Source organism: Magnolia sinica, chromosome 9 (genome assembly GCF_029962835.1).
Source record: "Magnolia sinica isolate HGM2019 chromosome 9, MsV1, whole genome shotgun sequence".
In the NCBI taxonomy this organism is placed as follows: Eukaryota; Viridiplantae; Streptophyta; class Magnoliopsida; order Magnoliales; family Magnoliaceae; genus Magnolia; species Magnolia sinica.
Window position 1 is genome coordinate 25,572,075 of NC_080581.1, and position 15,766 is coordinate 25,587,840.

Consider the following 15,766-nt stretch of genomic DNA (forward strand, 5'->3'; position numbering starts at 1 on the left):
CTGACTTTGCCTTCTCAGGATTTGGGCACGCTCCTCTCCTTATAGGCTTGACGACTCTTTATCGAGGGTTGCTTAGATGCAGCAGCTTTGGAGTTTGAGTTCTGGGCTCCTCCTCTAGCGACTGTGCCATATCAGCGGTGGGTGGGGGAGCAGTCGCTTTACCGTCAGGTCCCTGGTTGGCATTTGGCAAATGATGTGGATGATCGAGACATTATCGGTGATGCGGCTTCGTCCTCATCAGGGGTTAACTTCAAGGCGTTCGAGGAGAGGCCTTTTATCGACCCGTCATTCTTGCTTGCTACTCATGGCCATCTCATTTCTAAACTCGTCATCCTTCGTCATGCTTGTGAGGATATGGCCCGTCGTCTGGCGGTGGGGCCGTGGTATGATGAGAGCATGATTGCGTCGCATCGCCTGGTGAGGGACGAGGTCTTCTACCTGTGCATGGAGGTGGAGAGACTCAGGCAGAGGCTGTCGGTGTATGAGGATTAGGGTGTAGGCTTACCTGTTGATCCCTGACTTGTTAGCTGCTTATTCTGTGCATGTATTTTTATTTTGTTTTTGTAAAGAAAAGAAAACAATGTGCTTGTATACAAAAGTGGTTTGAAAGAAATAAAAATTTTACTTGTGCCAAATTTGTTAGTGCTTGCTCATGTTTAGATTTGTGCTTTGAATAATTGGGATCGGAATATTGTGCTCAGCCCACATTGAGTTCAATAGTCTGAGTTGTGTACTAGGGATCTTAGTTCCCTGAGAGTGTGCATTGGGATTGTACCCTTTGGATTTCGGTAGAGTCTGATAGAATATTAATCCGGCATTTATCTTTTCCTTGTATCTCTTCGTTCTACTCTTTGCTTCGGCTTCCTCTATACCTGCACTTTTGATTTTTTTTTTTATTTCTTACTACTTTTACCCATAGCGCCTTTTCAGGTTTTCACTACGACTAGCTTTCTCGTCGTTTTTGCCTTTAGCATCCTTTTGAATTTTCACTACGTCCCGGGTTTTGGTTCTTGCCTGCCCCTTGGCAGCTGTGCTTTTCAGGTTTTCACCAAGTCCGCTACATGCTCGCTGTTTTTACTCGAGCCACCCTTTTGGGTTTTCAACTCGCCCTTCTTGCTTAGGCATGTTATTTTTATTTTTTTTGAAATGCCAGGAGAGACAGAGAGGTTTCCTTCATAGTCGATCGATTGGTTACCCTCCTATCCTTGTCTTTGATTACAATTATAAGTTGTTTTATGTTGGTCGAATAATTTGGGGATGGGGGATGACCTTATTTTCTTCTATCTTCTTTTTGAGTTTCTGTCTTTTCTTCTTTTTTTTCTTTTTTTCCTTCTTTTCGTTGGAGAAATGATGGGTACTCTCTTCCCCACCCCCCCTCCTTTTTGTTTTGTTATTAATCCCAGCTTTGCGATTGTAATCATTGACAAGGTTAGGTGTGGTTACCCATGATAGATTTTCGCGTTTTCGATGTTGATGGGCTCGAGAAGATCCTCTCCTTTTAGACTGGTGAACCAAAGGGTCCCTCCTAGGAGTACCTCCCGAATGATGAGTGGTCCGTCCCACGAGGGTTTGAATTTTTCTCTAGGATCTAGAAAGTGTGGTGGTAAGATACACTTCATGACCATGTCACCAGCTTTGAAGCTCCTCTTCCAGACCCTCTTATTATAGGCTCATGCGATCCTTCTTTGATAACATTGTGATTGGCTTAACGCACGCATGCACTTTTCATCTGCTAGATGCAGTTGATCATATCTTGCTTGTTGCCACTCGCCCTCCTCAACTTCGCTCTCTAGTAGTATTCGGAGTGATGGGATTTTGATCTCAACTGGCAACACTACTTCCATTCCATATGTGAATTCGTAAGGAGTTAATGCCTATAGCAGATCGTACAGACGTCTGATAAGCCCAAAGTGCGTAAGGGAGCATTTCCGACCAGTCCTAATGTGTCTTGACCATCTTCTCCATTATACGAATAATAGTCTTGTTTGCAGCTTCGACTCCACCATTCATTTGAGGGCAGTAGGGACTTCACCAATGACGCTGGATCTTAAACTTGTCGAGGAAATCGCCTATCCTTTTATTGACGAAGGGAGTTCCGTTGTCTATAATGATGACCTGGGGAATCCCGTACCAGCTGATGATATTGTTCTTCATGAACTTTACCACGTGAGATGCTGCAATGGTAGTGTAGGATGCTACCTCTATCCATTTGGTGAAGTAGTCTAGTGCCACCAGGATGTATTCATGCCCATTTGAAGCTTTGGGGTTGACTTTGCCGATGATGTCAAGTCCCAATATAGAGAAGGGCCATGGTGTCATTAGATTGTATAGTTCGGAAGTAGGTGCATGGATCGGGTTCGCGTGCTCCTGACATTTAAAGCACTTCCTGACGTGTTTGCAGCAATCTATATCCATCGTTACCAAATAATAGCCAAACCGTAGGATCTTCTTTGCCATCATATGTCTGTTCATGTGTGGGCTACATAGTCTTTCATAGATTTCTGACATGATTTGAGCTGCTTCTGTTTCATCCATGCAGCGGAGGAGGACTTGATTGAAGGATCGTTTGTAGAGGATGCCCCCAGTGATCGTAAATTGGGCTGCTAACCGTTAGATAGTGCAATGAGTGGTTGATGCCACTCCTTCTAGGTACTTTTAATGCTTAAGATATTCTTTGATGTCTACGTACCACGGCTGATCATTCGGAGAGGTTTTGGCTTTGTCGATCTCCAGGCAGAATGCGGGTTCTTCCTGAAGTTCGATGGTGATTTTCCATTCGGCAGTTCCCCTAGGGATCTCCAGCATCGAGGTCAAGGTAGCTAGGGCATCTGCGAATTGATTCTTGGCTCGGGGCATATAAGAGAAAGTGATCTCTTCGAATTCCTCGGTCAGATTCTCCAGGTAAATATGATAAGGGATCAGCTTTTATCTTTGGTCTTCTAGTCGTCATTCATATAATTGATGATGAGTTGTGAGTTTCCAAAGAACCGCAACCTTTTCACGTTGAGGATGATGGCTTCTCTTAGACCAGCGATGCATGCTTCATATTCAGCTACGTTATTGGTGCAGTGGAATGCCAATCATCTAGAGATGGGGATTGGGACATCGTCGGGAGAGTAGAGTATTGCTCCCACCCTACTTCCATTTGAATTTGCTGCTCAGTCGAAGAAGAGTGTCCACTCTCCTGCCTTTCTTTCTTCTTCTTCCTCGATCAGGAGGATGTCCTCGTCAAGAAAGAAGGTCTTCAATGGTTGATAATCTGGCAGGGAGTGTGCTGTTAAATGATCGGCCAGTGCTTGCCCCTTGATTACTTTTTGAGTGATATAGGTGATGTCGATCTTATAAGGAAGTAGTTGCCATTCTGCGATTCTCCCCATTAAGGCTGGTTTTTTGAACAAGTACTTTAATAGGTCCATGTGAGCAAGCAGAAGGATTGGGTGGGCGATCATGTATGATCGTAGCCATTGTGTCATCTAGACCAGGGCAAGACACATTTTCTTTACGCTAGAGTATTTAGATTCGTAGCTTGTGAAGCTTCGACTTAGATAGTAAATCGCTTGCTCCTTTCTTCATGTAGCATTGTGTTGGCCGAGAACGCATCTGATTGCTTTCGTTGCGATAGAAATGTATAATAGTAATGACCTACCTGGTGTAGGTGGCATGAGCACTTGAGGGTTTAGCAGGTACTTCTTAATCTTGTCGAAGGCCGCTTGGCAGTCGTCGTTCCATTCCTTTGGCGAGTTCTTCCTGAGAAGCTTGAATATGGGCTCACAGATAGGTGTGAGCTGTGCGATGAATCAGCTGATGTACTGGATCCGTCTGAGGAAACCTTGAATTTCCTTCTCAGTTCTTGGAGTCAGCATCTCGATGATTACTTTGGTCTTTGTCTTGTCCACCGGGATTCCATCTTCGCTGACAATGAAGCCTAACAGTTTTCCCCCGATTGCTCCGAAGACACATTTTTACGAGTTGAGGTGAAGCTTGAACTTTTTCAACCTGTCGAAGAGCTTCTTGAGGTCTTCAAAATGCCCTTCGATCGTGTAAGATTTGATGATCATGTCATCCACATAAACTTCGATTTCACTACCAAAAAAAGGGGCAAAGGCTACAGACAACATTAGGTTTTTGCTCCGGATATAAACCGTAGCTATAGTACTACGGTTTTAATCCGTAGCTAAAAAGTTGACACACCATTAATAATTAATGGTGTAGTAAGAGGCTCTATGGGGCTTAAAAAATATATATTTTTTATCTAAGTTGTCCATCTATTTTGAAATATTACGTTAGAATATGAAATAAAAAATCAGCTAAATCTAAGGCTCAAGTGGACCACACGGTAGGAAACATGGAGATTAATCACATTTTGCTTCTTATGGTGTGGTCCACTTAGACATGAAATCTACCTTAAGTTTGGGATCATGATCTAAAATAATTTAATAAAACTAATGGTCGGAATGGATAAACAAAATACATCATGGTGGGCCCCACGACACCCCTGCCATGACCGTCCACGGTCCGTCTCACAAAACGTCGCCCAATCTTGGGCGCACGCTCAAAACATAGCCGCGCCCAAAACGGGTTCTCTCTCTCTCTGTTTTACCATCCTCTCTCTCTCCCTGTCATTACTCCATCTCTCTCCCTCCCGATCTCTACTCCATCTCTCTCATTCTCCTCCCTCTCTCTTTAATGCATCTCTGTCGTCTCTTCTATCTTTGCTCCATCTCCTCCATCTCTCTCATTCTCCTCCATCTCTCTCTTCCTCCCTCTCCCTCCAATAGCGCATACATCTCCCTCTCCCTCAAACAGCCCACACATCTCCCTCTCCCTAGGGTTTTGGTGAACCCCTTACCTAGGGTTTTCTCATTCTAGCTCATGGCTCGAAGGAGGGGCAACCACTCTAGTTTATTCCTCAGCTAGGAGGTAGCAACAATGGTAATAGCAAAATGCTGCCTTTAAGCCGTTGATTCGAAATCGAAAGGTTAATATATTTGGGGGTTTTTGAATTTGGAGTTTTTTTTGGATTTAGGGGTTTTTTAATTTGGGGGTTTTCGAATTTGGAGGTTTTTGGATTTAGGGGTTGCCAAATTTGGGGGTTTTCAAATTTGGAGGTTTTTGGATTTAGGGGTTTCCAAATTTGGGGGTTGTCGAATTGATATTCAGAGCGGAGATGGGCTAACGACTGGGTTACCGTTTTGAGTTTGTTCTTTTCGATGGTGGATATTTGATTTGTTCTTATTTTTGCCTTTACTTTGAATTTCCTCATTTTATGTTGTTTTCTTTGTAGATCTATGTTTTTAAGCCGTAGATCTGGATTTGGATATGTCAAGACTTATATATCTGGCTCAAAAGCTTCTTAGAAGCGTTGGATCTAGCTATGTCGATTTCATTCCGTTGGATTTTTTTTAATGTTTTCTGGATTTATGATTGTCTTTGTTTCTCTGATTTGTAGCTTTCTGTGCTTCACAGATCAGATCTAATTTTTGTTGCATGTATTAGCTCTAGTTCGTTCATTTAGCGTAGTAGATCTTTTGAATTGATGGTTTTGTGGTTGTTATTATGGCACTATCGAGATTTAGCTTGCAAATCTGCACTTACAACAGAGTGTTGGCAACACACCTGCAATACACATTTCATACATGTGAGATAATCCAGATCGTCCACAAATCATGGACGCCATTGTGGTTGGCTATGATATTCTGGTTTGGGGATATTTGGATTATAGTCCATCTACAGTAGGAGACCCATCAAATGGATAATTTGGATGGGAACTGAGACCTGATTAAACTAGGTGATTTGTGAGACTTTTTGCTATTTGGTGTATATGGATTGTTTGATCTGATAACAAAGAGTGGCCCATATCTTGAAGGCAAAATTTTCCACTAAAAACATCTCATTACTGTATTTTGAGGTTATTTTTTCATTGTATCCATATTCTCCTGACATTCTTCACTATTGTAATTAGAGAAGATAAATTTCTTATATGCTTCTCTCTAACTCTAAGAATGTGGTTGTCCCATTTGACAATTGTAGATGCAGCCATTAAGAACTTTATGTTGGCCTTTGTACAGCTGCATATTTCTTCATTATTTAAGTAAGCTCTAATCCAGTCATGTGTATAACTGCATGATGATGGAGCCACAAATCACTTCTAATATCCAGCCATCACTTCTGTTGATTTTTTCATTACAACTTTCATTGATATCCATGAGCATTGTTTGGACTATAGTTTGTAGCTTGAGTTCTGAGGTTGCGGTGGAAGGAAATGTCAAGTAACTCTATTTATCTTCTAGAATGTATGTCTACTTTGAATTGAGGATTGATAAGGATGTGGAGGATAGGCTCTTATACTCTTGTAACCATGGAAATCTAATTTAACAGGTCTCTTTTGGGAAAAAGTTCCATTCATTTTTTGGGAAATGGTGGAAAAGGAAATCGATTTCCACACCTATTTTTGCTTTTGCAATCATAGGAAAACATCACATCTATGGAAATTGATTTCATTTCCACTATTTTCTAGAGTTCTCCACCAATCCAAACTGTTGGAAGGAATAGAAAATGCAGCATGGAAAAGGTAAAACCACTCCCCTCAATGAAATCTTCCTTGATGTCTTTCTTTTCAACATTTATATACCCATTGTGGCACTAGTCAAGGGGTCCTTGGCTGGCAGCGGGTATCTATACATTATGTTATCATCCATTCCCACTATGGCACTAGTCAACATTTATATACCCACTGTTTTGAACACTTAATGAATGCATGCCGACCCATCATTGACTGCTTGAAATGAGAATGAGAAGCTACTGACTTCGAACTATTATCATCCATTCCCACCATTGGCCTGTTTTAGCAGGTGGAAAGGTTTGGTTTGTCTTTCTCTGCATTTGGCACCAAAATCCTTAATATGCAGAATGTGGGTTGCCCACTCTCATTCTAAAGAGGCCTTTGTTGCATGACTTTCGCATTTTAAAAGAATGTACAATCCATCATAATGAAATTATGAATGGATGAGGATACAAATCTTTATAGAATATTTTTTTTTTCTTTTTTATTTCCTGAAGAAAATGATTTCATCTCGTTAAAATTCATAATCGTGGTTTTCAGGTGTTGTTGATGTCTTTGAAGGCTGGAGGTGTAGGCTTAAATCTCACTACAATGTCTAATGTGTGTGTGTTTTTTTTTTTTTTTTGAAGACACAGGGTTTCCCCACCTCTTTTTGAAGTGAGACTAATCCCTCCGTATACACGCAGGAATCAATCTCACTTCAAAAAGAGGTGGGGACACCCTGTGTCTTCAAAAAAATGGTAATTTCATCATTTACCACTTAAATCCAACCTGCCAATGTGCGTGCATGCACATTCACTTATGGTTGGCAGGGATTGAAAGAGAGATGAATCTGAATGTTTCTCTTGATATTATCAGGTCATTATGTTCCGCAACTCGCTCAGCTCATGATCCAATTCAACAAGAAGCAGAGGCTATTCAATCTCAAAGGAATTGCTATGAGTAATTGCATTTATATTAGCTAGGCAGTTTGCTATTGCAGCCCACCTCCTTAACAGAGAGGCTATTCAATCTCAAAGGAATTGTTGTGAGTAATTACATTTATATTAGCTAGGCAGTTTTCTATTGCAGCCCACCTCCTTAATAGAGAGGCTATTCAATCTCAAAGGAATTGCTGTGAGTAGGTGTTGCACATGCACTGTTTCTCTTTCCTCATGCAAACTGTTTATGTTGCCCTGCAGGGTGGTGATGTCAAAATGGCAGATGCCACAACGGCAAAGACTGAAAAGAAGGTGGTAATTTTCTTGACTATGTGGCTATGATACTTTTTTCAGCTCTATATTACAAAACCTAACGGCCATGTACTAAATTGATAGAGCCTAAAACACTTGCAACACCTAGTGCTAAGACTTCTAGATCAAAAAACCCTATTTGTTGGCAACCTATCCTATTATGTCGAAACAGCTGATGTGTAATTATCATTTAATACCAGAGAACTACTCTTGTGACGAGATTTTAATTTCTCAATGTGTATGGGAAATAAGATGGCTACATCTGATAAAATGAGATAATTTGCTTCCTTTGTTCACCCGTAGAGAGGAATTCTTTAAAGGTGCTGGTGAAGTTGTTGATGTCCGATTTGCTTCAAATGAAGAGGGTGACTTCAAGGGATTCGACATGTTGAGGTTTGCCACTGAGGCAACAACTCACAAGGTTAGTTTTTTTTTTTTTTGAGTTACTTGTGTTATGTCAACACGATATTGTTCGTAGCATCGGTTGGATTTATTGTTGCAGAGTTGTCTTCTTATTTAATCATTGCAGAATTTTCTTGTTATTTAATCATATCTAAGTTTCTGGTGTTCAGCTGCCAACTAAGTTTAAATATCTTACATTTTTAGTCTAATTTATTAAGCAATTGATTGAGTTATTCAATTACTCAAATGAGTTTTAAGGATGCATTTGACCACACTGTCTAATTCAACCACTTTAATTGCTCTATTAAAGTGCAAATGGCTAAGGTTTACTTACCTGAGCATTTATATTGCGGATCTCAGTTCCAATTACCATTGCATTACTCTTCCAAGTTGGAGTTGAAAGGAATGAAACTTAAATTTGAGGGCTATAAAATAGGGATAACTGGAAACCATTTTTTTTCTCATTTATTCTTGATTGATTAGAATGTTTGCAATTTAATCTACTCATGCATCCTAATGAACCTTTACTACTAGTAGTTGTTGTTTCATCATCATAATTGTAATCATCATCCAAGCCCCTCTCAGCAATTTGGGGTTGGCTTTTATATAAAAGTTGTGCTGCCATGTTCGGATGTGAATATGTTGCTCAAATTTAACTAAACTTTTCCTTTGTGGCTGTCATGAATGTTTTGATGGGTGGCTTCCAGTGTTACCATGACACTTCCAATGCAACAAATGAGCTTGTTCAGAAGATACTACTGACAAGACTGGAGCCTGGAGTTGTTGATGTGTTTCTTGATTTCATTTGCTACTCACGTGGTCCTCTACCTGACGAACTGCTCACCCAAGTTAAGGTTAGGCATCACCCCACATGATGTCAAATTCCATTTCTTTTAGCCTTTCGGTTCCTCCAATTCATGAAGCTGGTTCTGCATTTCTATGTTTTTTTTTCTTCTTAATTTCTTTAAAGTCAAGGTTTATGTGTTATTTTGTTGATATAATTTAGAAAATTTTCTGCATCAGTATGCAATCATTCTTCAAAGCATTTTCTTTTATCAAATGTTATCAGTTATTCTTTATCTTTATTCAATTTCTTTAGTGCTATTCAATTTTGCTCATGTCTCATCTTGAAATAAGGTTTTTCTAATGGAGTTATTTTGTTATAACCAGGGAGTTCATGTTTCAGAGGACTTTGTTGCCAAGCAATTGAGGTCCATGCTTTCTGATATGTAGGTTGATGTGGTAAAGTGACAAGCACTCAAAAGCAAGTTATGATTAGATGGCACTTAAAGCTACTTCCCATATCCAATACCATATTATCTTTGTTGGATTTATCTCAATGTAATGTCACCTTTGCTCTGCGACTATCAACACATAATACTTGTAATTTTTTTAATTGGTTTTGGCATCTAATGCAGATCTACAGATCTAAAAGGATTTTAAAATCTGAAAGTTGTTTGTTATATACAATTTACTGTAAATAGTGTCAGCTGAGTAACATAGAACAACTTGTAAATTGATTTTTTATTTTTTATTATTTATTTATTCTTATTATTTTATTTTATTTTTGCAATTTTGAGAGCTATCTCTACCGATAAGAAACTGTATCATAATTCGGGTTGAAACATATAGTATCTGGTTCTATCTGTGGAACATGCATCTTTAAACTGGGTTTGTTTAAACCATACCCACAATCTATAAGGTTACAGCTATGTATATATCTTTTAAGGAAAGACGCAGTTTTAGTAGTACAAAATTCTATATATTCTCGTTTCTTTTTCATAGAGGAGCTTTAGAGAAAATCGTTGTTACCAACTTAGAAATAGATAGCAGAGATAGATTATCCTTCTCATCTCCAGGCCAATTTGTTTCTTAAATCATAAGCTCCGTCAATGTTTGATAAGGATCCTTATGTGATGGTTTTATTAAGAAAACATAATTCATTTGTAGCTGAAACATTTATATGTTGAGGGTAAATTAGAATCTCTCATCAGGTACCTGTAGTATTTAAGCATTTAAACTTGACCTTTTTCAATGATGGATGGTGCAGTCCTTTGCAAAATTATATTTGTGTTGATTGTTTATTTTTCGTTTCCAATCAGTTACTTTCACAATGAATAATTTTAGGTAAATCTTTAGCTATATAAGATGTTTTATCTATGACTTCTTTCTAACTGCATAACTATAATGGATCTCATTTCTAAATTATTTCCTTTTTTGTTTTAGGTTACAGTCAAACACGACATTGAGCATGCAACAAGAAAATAGATTGAAGTAGATGGGTGTGGTGGTGAGGAACGTTTGTTTGTGACTCAAAAGACTGAAGATGAATGAGCAGAGGGAAATGTTAGCAAAGATTGCAGTGGGGAAAATGTCTATAGAGCAATTAGCTAATCTGCTCTCAAGATCTGCAGCACAAGGTAGCTCTCAAACTTCCGTGGAAAGCAACAGGAAGCAGAACTTTGCTTAGTGTTATTTATGTCTATTTTGTTAGTTTAAATAGATGGTTAACTATTTGTTGGTATTGTGCTTTTATGCTTAGTGTTATTTGTGTCTGTAGTATTTTTAAAAATTTTAAATAGAAGGTTAACTATTTTGCTGGTATTATATTTTTATGATTGTTTTTAAACAAATATTTAAAAATAAAATTAAACATTTGCGAGTGCACAGAGACTCACCAAGATTTGTATTTTCAGCATTATTGTAATTGTAATTGTAATTGATTGAATGAAGGATTGTAATTGATTCATTATCGAATGAATGAATGATTATGTAGCTGGTAATTGAATGAATGAATAAATGATTATAATTTTTTTAAAATGTAGGCAATAGCTACGAATATTGACCGTAGCTGATAATCTTACAATCGTATTGCTATGGATCTAGCACTACTTTTAGCTACAAGTATTATCTGTAGTTGTAGATGCTCTTGGCTACAGAAATTATTACTACGGATTATAGTTGTAGCTATTTGAATCTATAGCTACAGATTAAATCCATAGCCATAGGTTTTAGACCTATGGCTATGGCACCTATGACTACAGTCGTGCTACGGATGAAAATTGTAGCCATAGGTCTTTAGCTACAGCTTTTATCCGTAGCCTTTGCCCAGTTTTTTAGTAGTGTTTCGTTGTTTATCATGTTGTCGAACAAGGCAGTCATGGCTCGCTGATATGTAGCTCCTGCATTCTTCAGCCCAAAGGGCATAACCCGATAGCAGATGGTTCCCCATGGTGTGATGAATGATGTCTTCTCACGATCTTCAACGGCCATCTTGATTTAATTGTATCCAGAGAAGTCATCCATGAAGGAGAAGATCTTATGTCCAGCAGTATTATTTGCCAGCGTGTCGATGTCAGGAAGAGGGAAATCGTCTTTAGGACTTGCTTTGTTGAGGTCCTTAAAGTCGATGCACATCCTGACTTTTTCATCTTTCTTTAGAGCCGGTACAATATTTGCGAGCCATTCTAGATAGTTAGAGACTACCAAGAACCCGAGCAGGACGGAGTTGCAAACCATGATTGATCTTGTCCTGGTCTGGGATGCCAACTGCTATTTACATTGGCCTTTTTTTAGACCGATATCCGTGGATGGCTTGCCGGGTGATTCGATGGTTAGGGGGATAGCTCACTAGTTCAATTCTCCCCCCTTTCTGATCTCGCTGCCCTGATTTGTTTGTACCTGTGGGTCATCCGTCCCAATGACCATGATGTCTACTGGACCAGGTTCAGAGTCTGTGTCTAACCTGATCTCTTCACTCATAAGTTGGAGCTCTTCAGGCTCCTCAGATCCACATTGCGGTGGAATCTTGATGTCTGTCCAATCCAAGGAAGGCTACTTTCCTTTTTTGATCTAATGGATGGCATGTTTTTGCCCGTTGTGATGTTAAGTTGTTGGTGGGGGTGTCTCCCCTTGGCTGTTAGTGGGGATGGGTGTCTCCTCGTTCCTGTTTGTCTATGTTGCAATGGGCACCTCTTGTCTTGGATCCTCCGTGGGTGTCCCTGGTTCCGTGCCCCTAGCTTCATTTGATGGGTTTGGGGGTTTTACCCCTAGCATTAGATGTGCTTCTAAAGCTTTAAGGATCTTGTCTCATCGTATTGGCGGCCAAATAGACTCCTGGCTGGAGTGTTTTGATAGCTTGAGCTCTTGGAGGTGATCCTCGAGAGAGGTCCCCGTGTCACCGCAAACTGTCTTAGATTTGACAAACTTTATGGGTGTGTACTTGAACGGATGTCTCCTTTTAGACTTTGCGGCTTGATCCTCCGACGTCGGTCGATATCCCAGTCCCTGTCTTTGTTCGTTTGCGCGAGCTTGGTTTACTACCGTACCTTTCTCATGGAACTCGATACGATAGTTCAGGATTTGTCATTCAACTAGGGGAATAACATATTCAGCAGTGAGTGGGTAAGGGTTAGTGATGGAGTTTAAAATTTCAAACTTAAAACTGTGATATGGTATGTCACCCTCCATGTGTTAAACGTCAATCACTGGGATGTTAGGTTCTGGGATGTTAACCGTTGTTGGTAGGATAATTTCCAGTTTGGAGATGATTCGATTTCCCGAAGGAAATTTAACCCTTTGATGGAGAGTGGATGGGATGGTTCTAATAACGTGGAGCCAAGGTCGCCCCAACAGAAGGTTAAATGAGGCAGAAATGTCAAGGATCTGGAATGTGACAAGGATCATGTCTGGTCCGATTTGTGTTTTGATGTCTATCTCTGCCTCTACCTGCCTCCGAGAGTTATCGAAGGCTCTGACACTCATAGTACTAGGCCTAAAGGAAGATGGTTCAATCCCCAAACGCTCGTCAGTCCTCAGGGGGCATACGTTTAAGCTTGATCCATTATCAATGAGCACGAGTGGGACCTTGAGATTCTTGTAACAGACAACTATATTAAGTGAGCGCCCATGTTTGCTGCCCTCAGGTAGCAACTCATCATTGGAAAATGTGATGGCTTGCGGTGCGAGGAGTTGTCCGATCATGTTTGTCACCATCTCGGGTGATACGTCAGGGGAGATATGTGCATCATTCAAAGTTTTCACAAAGATTTCTCGATGCGATCTTGACGTACACAAGAGTTCCCAGATGGAAATTTGTGCGGGGATGGATTTGAGTTGAGTTGCTACATCATAGGCAGCATCAGCTTTGTGGGTTGTTCCTGACAACGTTCCCTGAGTTTCTTTCTGGTTTTGGTTGTCCCTCCTGAAGAACCAACCATTGCTGCCTACTTCGGCATATTCTGGGTAGTGCCATGGGACTGCCTTTGTGCTGTAGGAAGGAACCATCCTCCCTTCCAAATATACTGGTTCTTGAGACTGTGGAGTTGGTCTTGGCACGATTTGCGATAAGCTTGAGGATCTCCCTTGGAGCACAACCGAATCCTCGCAGGGCTTCGATTGTCCTGTGGTGTAATTCTCCTCCCTTCTTTAGTGTGCATTTTGTGAGGGAGGGATCCTTTGAGTGTGTGCCAATTGATTGGGTAAGAGGAGGAAGCTCGGAGATTAGACTGGAGGTGCCCCTTGCAAGGTTAGTGGGGCCAGATCGGGAAGGCCCACTGGAAGGATGAGAGGTTCAGAATTTGACCTGCTTGAGTATGTGGGAGATGATGCTGGAGGTGCCCCTTGGAGAATGAGAGGTTGTACTGTTAGTGTTACTTCGAGAAATACCTGTTGTTCAGACAGAAGCGCCTGTCGGTATCGCCATGTCCGATTTACCGTATCGGGAATGATTGCTTGTATGGAATGATGTGGGAAGGGGTACATAAGACACCCTTCCTCAATGTTGTTGATGGTAGAGGTGCCGGATGTGCTGGGCCCTGCGTGGTGCGATGGCAGGGGATTTTGAAGGATGTTGGCATGAGCCATAGTGTTAGCCTGTGGGGTGATCGCAATTTTCTGGCTTTTGATCAAATCCTAGACCGCGTGTTTCAAGGCAAAGCGGTGGTCAGTTCGATGGCCTCGAGATTGATGGTATGCGCAATATTCATTCTCGTTGTATCTTGCAGGCAAGGGATTCGGTGGAGGCCGAGGTTGGAGTAGTGTTAGAAGTTGCTTTTGCACCAACCTTTTCATGATCTGACTGTATGTTTGTGCCAATGGGGTGAACTTCCTGCCCAACATTGCTTGTTTGTATGGGTATTGCACATTTCCCCTAAGCTGTTGTTATTGCTGTTGAGGTGGCTGTGCATGATATCCCTGTTGAGTTTGTTGTGGCTGGTACTGTCCATTTTGCTATGACTCCTGTTGTAGAGCATACTGGTTGCCTTGAGTGGCTACGACGATATTATTGACCTTTGTGGTGCGTTGCATGGGAGCAGCGCCGTTTTCATTCCCATACCCGATGGGCTTCCCTTCGACTTTGTTTCTTTTAATTGAGGGAGCCTGATGCGGCCATGGGGAGATGGTTCCGACTCTTATCCCGGGTTCTACCTGTTCACTAGCTCAAATGAGTTGGGAGATGTTCACATATGACTATGAAATCAGATATCCAGAAATGTTTGGGTTTGCTGAATGGACGATCATGGATATCTGCTTCTCCTCATCAATGGGGTTTCTCATCCAAGCGGCCATGGTTCGCCATCGTCTCACATATGCAGACAATGATTCATCAATTTTCTACCTCAAGGCAGCCAGGTCTGCTCTTCTTAAAGCCATATTCAGATTGTAAGAGAATCTGTCAATGAATGCCTGGGAAAGTCTTTTCCAGGTTTTAATCTGATGACTATCCAGTGATGTGTACCAGTCAAGAGCATCGCCCTTCAGGGATTTCTGAAATAGTCATTCCCAGTAATCGCATTGAGTTCCTCACAAAAGGCTTTCAGATGTGCTATGCGGCACCCTCTACCGTCATACCTCTTGAATTTTGGTACCACAAAGTTTTGAGGCACCCTACCATCTAGAAAAGGACATAAGTCCCTAAATTTGGTGAATGGGTGATCCACTCCTTGCTGCCTTTGCAGCTAATTTTGCACCATTTGCAATTGTTCCCGCAACTCCTCGATTTCTAATTTGTTGGGTTGCGGGTATCTTGTCCCTTGCTACAAAGCTTGGGCTACTTCCTCCTTATAAAGGTCAATTTCATCGACCCTCTAGTTTCCAAGAATGGGGGCTTATTGAAAAGAAGATGGACTCCCAGTGGTAGGAGGTAATTAAATCTGAACTCCGCTCCCTTTCGGGGGAGGGTGTGATGTATGGAAATGGCTCCCGCTCGGGGTATCTGCCAAATCTGGAATGTGACTCCCGTTAGGGGGAGTAAGTTGGACTCGAAGTTAGCCCACTTTGTGGGCATCCGCCAGCTCTTGTTTGTAACTCCCGTTAAGGGGAGTCTATGTTGTGACCTGATTGTTATTCCTGTTTCTGGGGAGATGTGTTGAGTAATGTATTGGAAGATGTCTAGGAGGGTTGCTCCTGTTTGTATGTTGATGTTGATCTTGTGCTGATTATGTAGGGAATGGAAGAACGGGATTTGTTGGGGGAATAAGAGAGAAAGCAAAGGGAGTTTGTGGGATTGAACTGTTTTAAACACTAGGCTGTCTTGCCTGCATGCTCGGTATGGCGCCTAGTACCAGAC

General features: G+C 41.1%; 1 long non-coding RNA gene across 1 annotated transcript; it reads left to right on the forward strand.

Moving 5' to 3' along the window:
• Positions 1–7,634: 7,634 nt before the first annotated feature.
• On the forward strand, positions 7,635–10,791 carry LOC131256179 (uncharacterized). Its single transcript, XR_009176628.1, has 5 exons — positions 7,635–7,797; positions 8,098–8,215; positions 8,904–9,050; positions 9,367–9,438; positions 10,423–10,791. It is a non-coding gene; the product is annotated as an uncharacterized LOC131256179 (long non-coding RNA).
• Positions 10,792–15,766: the final 4,975 nt, after the last annotated feature.